The following is a 9,179-nucleotide window of genomic DNA, read 5'->3' on the forward strand; positions in this document are numbered from 1 at the left end:
TTCTAATCTTCATTACTTATAATGTTTATATACTATATAAATGTATGGACAACAGATGAACAGGCCAAAGTAGAAAGGAATTGAGAAAAACGTATAGAAAACATGCAGTTTTCATGACTTTCTCTCTATGCTTTCTCTGCCTCTCATCCTTCTAAGGCTTTCACGTATTCTAGGTCTCAGAAATAGCTCATCTAAATGATCATAGGTATGCTGATTAATAACAATTTATCAGTGGTTTCTGTGACTATATATATATGAAACAGTATCCTATAGAAATGTCATTATTAATTCATTTTTAAAAAGTGATACCTATAATGAAGAGAAGATGCTTTTATTTCAAGCAATCTGACTTAATTCTCAGAACAACTTCACTGGAACATCTTTGAATAAGATCAAATATTCCACTGTGGAAAACCCCCAAAGTGGAACATTAACTAATTAGAACTTTCTCGGTGCCAGGACTTGTGGCAAGATGAACTTTAGAAAGAACAGTTAGAATACACAATACTAACAGAACAATGAGGCGGAAGAAATGATTAAAGAAAGAACAGTAACTGATAATTAATATTGACAATTCCATTTCCATCTGCTCATTATTTAGTGTCCAAAACCAAGAGCTGATAGATGATGAGAAAGGCATCAGACTCATAAGAGGATGAGTATCTGAGCATATAAGAGCAGTTGTGTTTATTGCAAACCTTTTGAGAGCTAGAGGGCAAAGGGGTTTTAATAGAGAGGCACATGAGGTGCAGTGAGACAGAGGAAGAGGCATCATATGGCTAGTGAGTGGTTTCCTTGTCAACCAAGATGTTTCTTTGATACTGTTGATATTCTGGCTTTGATCTTCTGTGTCTGAAGCCAATGTACCACTTCTTTTTTTCAACACCACAACAATTTATATGCCCGTGATAAATGGAAATAAAGATTAAAATGTTAACACACATCTGATGTTTCTAAATGTTACAAATGATTGGGATTCTATAGTCTAAAGAAAGATTATTAAGCTCATATCCAAATATTTAGAGTTGAGAATTCCAGGAAAAGGTCAGAGAAAAGTAACTACCCCATTGAGCAGTTTCGAGCATTAGTCAATCAATTGCTGAGCTTCAGAGAACAGGGAAGCAGATAAACATTACTGGTAGGTTTTAGGTTAAAAATTATGTGAATATGTTAATATAATGTGAAGTGTGAGAGCCAGTAGAAAGAAAAAAATTAAAGGGATTAAAGCAGTGAATCTTTTTGGCACATAGAGTTCATACCTGTGTGTATAGATATAGACCTGATCTGTTCTAAACTTGGTCAGAGAAGCATCTTAATAGCGAGTAGTGGTCAATGGAGAGATGCATAACATATTCAGGTACCAACAATAAGAAAGCATTAAACAACACACCAAGACTCAAGAAGGATAACAGAAAATAGGGGAGGAAGAATGTAAAATTGGGGAATGGGAGGAAGTTGTGAAACATTATTCTGGCTATGACATGACAGTTGTGCTAATGAGAAATATCAGCTGTAGTTTTTTGCACAAAACCAAGTCAACAAAAATTTCCTTCATCGGATGGATAGATGTTTGCCAGGTCCCACCTCTTACTAATAAGCTATTCTCAGGGCATGGCTTCTTGGCAAGAGATGTTGCAACTGGCAAGTTTTCCATGCTACCAAAGAGAGTCTCAGACTCATGTAGACATGGGCAAAACTCCCTATACCTAGTGGGTCATCAGAAAATAAAAAGACAGGATGTTGGCAAGGATGCATACTGGGTAGATATGAGAAAATTAAGATGAGAAAATGGGAGTAGATATTATCATATTTTATTACATAACTTTGTAAAAGTTTCGAGAATAACAAAAAAAAAAATGAAAGTAGTAAAACAAGGAATAGTAAAAGTGAAACTAAGAGAAATTCTAAATGCCTATACCTTAACTTTTAGCTACATGTTTTCAGCTGGCTTATAAAAACAAGAATTTTGGAGGGTAGTTACATACTATTTTCCTCCCACTCGTTATGGTGCAGATAATGTCTCTGTTGTTTTGGTATGTTGGAATTACTAATTAGGTTACTAATCAGGGCCTGAAGGACCACTTTTGCAAAAGCATCAACTTTTCACTTAGAATTCTTCATGTGTCTAGTTGTGTGACCTTATACCCCAACCCTAGTCTACACCCAGACCCCGTTGCAAATGTTTCTAAGATATATCAGAAAATTTGATACACATGCACAAAACAGTTGATTTTCAAATCTCTTCCTAATACTTCAGATAATCTGTTTTTTAACCCATGAAAGTGTCCACACCTTAGCACCTGGAAGTCAGCGTTGAGCAGTGTTCTCCTCACCGCAGGCTATTTTCAAATAAGCAATCATTTACAAAATTTGCCATCTTAGTAATTGGCATAATTGGCCTGATTTAATAATATCCCTGATTTAAATAACCCCATTTAGTTAAGAATACTAAATTATACAATGATGCCTAGAAACCTAGATGGCAGAACTGGTATGTTGCATAGTTACAGGTGTGCTGGTATACACCTGTAATCTCAGGGAGGCAGCAGAAGAGAGTGTGCTTTTGAGGCTACAGAAAAGAACCCAAAGAAAACTTGGAAAACTTAAAACAAATTATTTTCTTGTAAATGAATACAAATTCACAATGATATGAACTCATATAGTTTGTTCATATGGGAAACACAGAGACACAAATTCATAATAAGAAAACATACTTCATAATTTACCTACCGAGTATAATTTAGAGAAAACACACCTAAATAAACACAAAAGCACTAAAATAAAGAAATTGTTAATTTCTTTGGCTTATACATGCCTTGTATTTATCCTTAGGGCTAGTCTGTTATGGAAGGAGCTGATGTTAATGGTGGATTGATGTTCTCTAACATAAATAATTAAAATTAGGTCTATGAACAGAAAGTTCATTAAAGTTGGAAATGGGGAAACAGTGTTTTATGCTAGATAAACATCTCTTTGATTCTCACAAGCACATTTATTGCCCTTTTTAAAATGGTGCAAGTGTGTACTTATCATATGAAATATTACTTATTTGGGTTATTTTATCACTGACCTTCAAAATTAAATTGTCTTCAAATTTCTTTCCATGTCTTGGCTAAGATTTTCAACCTGTTTTAATGTCAGTTTTTTACAGGACTACAAAAATCACTTGTGGGATTTAAATGGGATTATAAACATAAACATTATATGAACCTCTTTTTTAGGAAAACATTCACATTGTAAGAGATAAGCTATCACTGAGAAGATCAAATATTTGATTTCTAGAGTGCACTAAAAGCATCAAATATGTCAATTCATTTGAAAATAGTATCAAGGTATGAACACTCTAATGAGTTATTGGGATCCCAGTATTGAATTGGCAGAGGCTTGTGGGCTACCATGTTGATGCTTGGACCTCAATTTGCATGCTCTGCAATTGCCGAAAGTGTCCTTAACAACTGAGCAATTCCTCCATTGTATTCTTTAGAATAACTTTTCATCTCTATTTTTAAATAATTGAGCATGATGGTTTGAATAAAATGGCCCCCATATACTCATAAGATATAGTACTACTAGGAGTTGTAGGCTTGTTGGAGGAAGTGTACCACAGGGATAGGGTTTGAGGTTCAAGCCAAGTTGAGTGTTAATCTCTCTCTTTCTGCAGCCTAGGCATCTAGACATAAAACTCTCAGCTTCTTTACCAGCACCATGACTACCTACAAGCTAGCATGCTTCCTACCATGAAGACAATGACTAACCTCTGAACTGTGATCCAGCCCTAAGGCAGTGTTCCCTTTTATAAGCATTCACATGGTCCCAGAGTCTCTTCACAGCAACAGAAACTCGAACTAAGTCCCTGGGTTTTTATTCAGTTTCATCCACTCTTCTTTCTGTATCAAAAATGTCATTAATTTTGATAATCTTATTTTTCAAATCCACTCTTTACTTTGCAACTTTATTATTCACTCTGTCATTATTTTACTTACTGCTGATGTGTAATCCATAAATTTTTAATGCTAACTTTACATAACATTTATTAAAAGTAATATAAAGTTGAGCCATATTTTCTAATTTATTCAAATACTATTTCCTTTAAGTGGATAAATTTAGTCTATTCATATTCAATGTTATTTATAGAAACACCATAGCATTTCTTCAACATATTTTCTAACTTTCTGAGTTATTTTTTAATGAAAAATATATACTTTTCCCACAAAATTATTCCAACTACAGTTTCACCTCCATTTACTCCTCCCAGTTCTTCCTCATTTCCCCTCCCTCACTCCAGACCCACATCCTTCCTGTCCATCATTAGAAAGGCACAGGCTTGTAATAATAACAACATAACAGGTCAAAATATAATATAGTAAGATAAAACAAAAACATCAAACATAACGGGATAAAATCCAATATAATAAGGTAAATATATATATATATATATATATATATATATATATATATATATATATATATATATATATATATATATTTACATATTGAACCAGGCAAATCAATGGAAGGAAAATAACCTAAAGAGCAGACAGACACAAGAATGAGAGACCAACTTGTTTACACACTTAGAAGTCTGAAAGCCTTATGGATCTGACAGCTACAACATACGCACAGAGGCAATGGTGCAGACCCTTGTGGACTCCGTGCTTGCTGCTTCAGTCTTTGTAGGTTCACATGAGCCCTGCGCAGTAGACTCAGAGGGCTCTGCGCTCCTGCCGTCCTTCCTTTCCTCTGGATCTCTTCCTCTTCGCATCTCCTCTTCCATAGGGATCCCTGAGTTATGAGTGGAAGAGTGAAAGGCAAGCAGGAGAAAGGAAGGAGGCGATATTAATGAGAAGACTCGGGTAATACTTTATTCTTCCGACAATTGGAATTGTTGGAATTATATTTCCATAAATTTATGTTTTCTATCGCTAACACACTAATCTATTCTTCTAGTCTCATTTTTTTTTTTTTTTTGGATTTTAGCCTTCATACGAAAAGTGTAGATCATGTATGTTCTATATTTATGATACTAAAAGTGTAGATCAGCCGGGCGTGGTTGGCACACGCCTTTAATCCCAGCACTCGGGAGGCAGAGGCAGGCGGGTTTCTGAGTTCGAGGCCAGCCTGGTCTACAAAGTGAGTTAGTTCCAGGACAGCCAGGGCTATACAGAGAAACCCTGTCTAGGAAAAAAAAAGTGTAGATCATGCATGTTCCACAGTTATGATACTAGAACATTTTGAATTGGGATCAGTAGTTTTACCAGTGAGTTTACACCTTCCCTTTTCCTTATTATTTTTTCTCTCAGTTTGTAAAACTTCCGATAGTACTCTTATAGACCAGAACTGACAAAGATATATTTTTTTTTCCAAGTTTTGTTTGTCTGGAATGTCTTTATCCCCTCTTCATTTCTAGAGGATAGCTTTGCTGGGCATATTGTTTTCATTTAAAGTAATTTTCCCCACATATTCTAAGACAATCTCATATCTCTTCTGCTGATATTTATGTTGCTATTTAATTTGAGGTATCCCTATATATAATTTGTTTGTATTTTTTTCATCCTTAATAATCTTTTCTACCCTATTCAACTGGGTTACCGGAAATGCGTAACTCCCTGACAGAGATGTGAGTTAACTTTGACTACTGACTTTTAAACTTCCTATACTATATCTTTCTCCATGTTTAGGAATTTTCATGTTATTATTTCTTTAACAGGCTTTCTAGTTTTTCCTTGTTGTATCATTTATTTGCCCTAGTCCAGATATTTGCTCCTCTGATATTATCCAAATTGCCTGTTAATATTATCCAAATTGCCTGTCACTTTGATTTTCTTCTCTTTATCAATTATTTTTCAAACATTATATATATATATATATATATATATATATATATATATATATATATATATGGCATTGTCCCTATACTGAGTACAGAATTTGACCTTTTTTATAGTATACATAAGGTCATAATTTTCATACAGCTATTGAGATTTTTGGTATTTAATGCCATATTGACTTTGCAAAGTCCATTGTTTATTATATTTTTCTAATGTGGAAGTTTTATGAAAAATGCTTATCTCATTTTATAAATATTTCTTCTCTTTTAAAACTTTGTGGCTTGTTATAGTCAGCTGCTGTTCTGATTGTGACCTACTTAAAGACAGTTTTGCCTTGGTTTGGTCTATGTACACTTCTATTTGTTACACCGAAAGAAATGTGATTACACCTAGAATGTACAGTTTGTCTAACAAACCTCCATCTGGGGCTTGGATAAACCAACATGCCTCAGGGTTAAACCAGCAAGTCTCATTCACACTTACCAGAATGTAGTCACACACTGCAAGATTCTGCCTGGTTTTATGCAGAGTCACTGTGGATGGAATAGCCTCAGGGTGCAATGTACCATCTGGGGCTATGCTTAAAACAAAATTGTGCTATATTCTGGTCACAATATATACTGTGTAATGATCAATACTTATGCTGTTTTAAACTGTTTATTGTTGAAACAGATTCATGGCTAAAGACCATTGCCCTGAGTCACAGGGTCTATTGGCTGGAAAAGAAGTCAGATAGACTGGATCTTCATGTCTAAATCGGCTACTCTAGTCACAAGAAGTCCTAGTGTTTTTAGCAGTTGTGAAGGTAGTTACATATGTAAATAAAGATTATAGTTTGTCTGTGAGAAGAGGTCATGAGAGGATCTTACTCAGCTTCCATCTTATTCTAGTTCTCAAAAATATCTATAAACTAAGTAATATGTTCATAAAACCCATGGGTCAAAACAAACAGGAGGATTTGAAGAAACTCAAATTCTTGTACTCTGCTAGTAGGAATGTGAGAGCATGAAATACTAAAGAGAAAGTTCTGTCACTTTCTTTAAAAATTAAATCTATTCTGTGATATCGTCCTTCCACTCCTACATATTTATTCAATAAGCTTAAAGCATTTTGTCTATAAAATGACATTTTCTTTTCTAGTAGCCAAAATCTGAATAAAAATCATGTCCATTAAAAGATAAAATGATAAGCATCATTTGATATATCCACATTATGTAATGCTTCCAAGAATGAAATAAATGGGCTCTGAATGCATGTAGCAACACAAATGAAATCCAAAGCCAAGTACAAAAGCAGATTAAAATACTCTACGTTCCATTTATTCAAGTGCTTAGAAAATTAAAATCAATCTCTACTGCAATAACAAAGACTAAATGCTGTCTAAGAGTGAATGAAGCAGTGAGAGTTGGAGACATTTTATGAAGAGGCACAGGCTAAATTTCTGGTTGTGATGGATAGATGCAGTTACTATTTTGACCACAGCTATATTTTCATGACTGCCACATGTTATGAAGTTACATCTTAAATTTCAATGTTATTTCATAAGACAGTTCAGGTATTGAAATACGTACATTTTTCTCAGAGGATAGTTAACATGAGAAATTATAAGAACTAATATCCCAGAGGTAGATATTAATCAAATATTAAGGTGTACTGTTCATCAAACTAAGTAGATTTTTATTTTCTCTCAATAAGTTTCTAAACAAGGCAGTTACTTGTCTCATGTGTATCTAGAATGCCACATTGTCACTGTATATTGATTATAGATGGAGAGGAGAATGGGGGTGGTTCAGGATCAGAGGTGTGGACAGATAGGAGGTGTAGCCAGATGGCCATGAGAATGAATGAAAACTGGGGAGGGGAGGTTAGGGGTATCCCCAGGAAGACACAGACACCTGGGATAATGGAGGCACCCAAGAATCAATGGGAATATCCTTAGCTGTGACTTAACAGCTTTGGGGATATAGAATCTAAAGAGGTTACCTCCTATACCCAGGCAGGAATCTCAATGGAGTGATGGGGATACCAATCCACCCATAAAACTTCCGACCCCAGATCTATCCTGTATACAAGAAATGCAGGCAAGGTAGATGGAGCAGAGATTGACGTAATGTCCAAACAATAACCAGCCCAACTTGAGACCCATCTCATAGGCAAGCACTGATCTGTGACACTGTTAATACTTCTCTGTTATCCCTGCAGCAAGGAGTCTTGCATAGTTGCCCTTTGAAAGGCTCCAGCTAACAGCTGACTGAAACAGATGCCGACACTCACAGTCAAACAGAGGATGAAGTTGGGGAACTCTTATGGAAGGACTGTGTTCCCAACGGGGAAAGTGAATCCACAGAAAGACCAACAGAATCAACTAACCTGAAACCTCAGGGCTCTCAGAGACTGAACCACCAACCAAAGAGCATAAACAGTTGAACATAGGCCTTGCCACACTTATGGAGAATATGTGCATCTTGGTCTTCTTATGATTGGGTTAACTCACTCAGGATGATATCCTCAAGATCCATACATTTGCCTATGAAATTCATGAATTCATTGTTTTTAATAGCTGCATAATACTCCATTGCATAAATGTACCACATTTTCTGTAACCATTCCTCTGTTGAGGGACATCTGGGTTCTTCCCAGCTTCTGACTATTACAAATAAGGATGCTATGAACATAATGGTGCATGTGTCCTTATTACATGTTGGAGCACATTCTGGGTATATACCCAGGAGTGGTATTGCTGGATCTTCCAGCAGACCTATGTCCAATTTTCTGAGGAACCAACATACTGATTTCCAGAGTGGTTGTACCAGCTTGCAGTTCTACCAGCAATGGAGGAGTGTTCCTCTTTCTCCACATCCTCACAGAATATGCTGTCACTTGAGTTTTTTATCTTAGCCATTTTGACTGGTATGATGTGGGATCTCAGGATTGTTTTGATTTGCATTTCCCTGATGATTAAGGATGTTGAACATTTTTACAGGTGCTATCCAGCCATTCTGTATTTCTCAGTTGAAAATTCTTTCTTTAGTGCTGTACCCGAATTTTTTTTATTATTTTCTTTATTTATATTTCAAATACTATCCCAAAAGTTCCCTATACCCTCCACCCCGTCCCTGCTCCCCTACCCACCAACTCCCACTACTTGGCCCTGGCCTTCCCCTGTGCTGGGTCATATAAAGTTTGCAAGACCAAGAGGGCTCTCTTCCCAATGAGGGCTGATTAGGCCATCTTCTGCTACATATGCAGCTAGAGACATGAGCTCAAGGGGTACTGATTACTTCATATTGTTGTTCCACCTCCAGGGTTGCATCCCCCTTCAGTTCCTTGGGTACTTTCTCTAGTTCCTCC

Source organism: Mus pahari, chromosome 4 (assembly GCF_900095145.1).
Source record: "Mus pahari chromosome 4, PAHARI_EIJ_v1.1, whole genome shotgun sequence".
Lineage (NCBI taxonomy): Eukaryota > Metazoa > Chordata > Mammalia > Rodentia > Muridae > Mus > Mus pahari.